Raw genomic sequence first — 2,051 nt, forward strand, 5'->3', positions numbered from 1 at the left:
TTTCTTTACAACCCACAAGGGGCTACACACAGAGGGGACAAACAAGGACAGACAAACGGATTAAGTCGATTATACCGACCCCAGTGCGTAACTGGTACTTATTTAATCGACCCCCGAAAGGATGAAAGGCAAAGTCGACCTCGGCGGAATTTGAACTCAGAACGTAGCGGCAGACGAAATACCGCTAAGCATTTCGTCCGGCGTGCTAACGTTTCTGCCAGCTCGCTGCCTTGCGAGTCATGTACATGAGTGTGTACGTTTACATATATAGAGAGAAAGAAAGAGAGAGAGGGGAAGGAGAGAGATGAGATGTATATATATAATATAATATAAAATATGTACATATATTATATCTATATATAGATACATATATGTATGTGTATATAAAAATTTTATTTAATTACCTTCAAAATACTTCCCTTAGAAATTCACACACTTCTCATATGATGCGTTTAGAGAAGGGGGCAGTCAATTTGGGTACCACACGAGTCGGCCTAAACCCATACTATCTCCATGCTACCCCACCGACAGGGTTTAACGCCGCTATTTTGCCCCTTGCGTAGTGCCTTTAGTGAATTTCACTTTGTTTCCAACCTTAGAGTTGGGTCTTCCGTTTGTGGAAACCTCTCGCTTTCCTCTCCTACAATTCTCAGAGGCCCTTAAAAGGACCATAAGCACTGCGAGCTCGTTTCGCGGTTTCATCCCTTTCGGGGTCGATAAAACTAAGTACCAGTTGAATGCTGGGGGTCAATGTAACCGACTTACCCCTCTCTTGAAACCGCTGGCCTTGAGCCAAAATTCAAATAAGGCGGTGAGCTGGCAGAATCGTTAGCACGCCGGGCAAAATGCTTTGCGGCATTTTGTCTGTCTCTACGTTCTGAGTTCAAATTCCTCCGAGGTCGATTTTGCTTTCTATCCTTTCGGGGTCGATAAAATAAGTACCAGTTGAGCACTGGAGTCGATGCAATCGACTTACCCCCCCACCTCACTCTACCCCTTGAAATTACTGGCAAAATCGTTCGCATTTGTGGCATTTCGTCTGTCCTTACGTTCTGAGTTCAAATATCGCCGAAGTCGACTTTGCCTTTCGTCCTTTTTGATATCGTTGAAAATAAATACCAGTCACGCACTGGGGTCGATGAAACTGACTAATCCGCAAAAATTTCAGGCCTAGTGCCTATGGCTGAAAGGATTATTTCACAAGGTAGCTAATTGGCAGAATTGTTAGTAAACCGGGCGAAATAAGCACCAATTAAACACTAAGATCGATGTAATCGATCTACCCCTCCCCTGAAATTGCTGGCCTTGTGCCAAAATTTGAAATCAATATTCTTTTCTTTATGCGCTATTTAAGTGAAGACATGTGGCACCCTGGTTAGAGTATCGTATTAATGATCGTAAAATCGTGGTTTCGATTTCTGTGCGAAGCGCTGCGTTGTGTCCTTAAGACACTTTGTTCCACATTGCACTACTACAGGGGACCGGGAATCGAACTCCATGACCATACGTTCGTGCGTCCAAAATCCTAGCTACAGCGCCAACGCCTCTGCTCCCTCCTACTTTTCGTAAAATGTAATGGATAGCAACAGCAGCATCTCCCTCACAACCATAGTTACAGTATTAACGGCAGCGATGACAGTAACATTAACAACAATAACAACAGCAACAATAACAATAACGTTAACGACAATAGCAAGAATAACAACAACATGCAAACACACCCACATTCACACAAACACTCACACGCGCACAAACTCTTTACACACACATACACATACAAACACACACATACACACATGTATACATACACACGAGCAATCACACACAGACATACATGCACTCAAACATACACACACAAACACTCACGCACATACACACACATACATACACATTCAAACACACACACAAATACTCACAAACACCCACACACACTCATATACACACATATATACAGAAGCACACACCCATATATATATATATATATATATATACACATACAAAAAACACACATATATGCACACACAAACACACACACAGACACACATACACAC

The sequence above is a fragment of the Octopus bimaculoides genome, chromosome 24, assembly GCF_001194135.2.
Source record: "Octopus bimaculoides isolate UCB-OBI-ISO-001 chromosome 24, ASM119413v2, whole genome shotgun sequence".
Classification (NCBI taxonomy): Eukaryota; Metazoa; Mollusca; class Cephalopoda; order Octopoda; family Octopodidae; genus Octopus; species Octopus bimaculoides.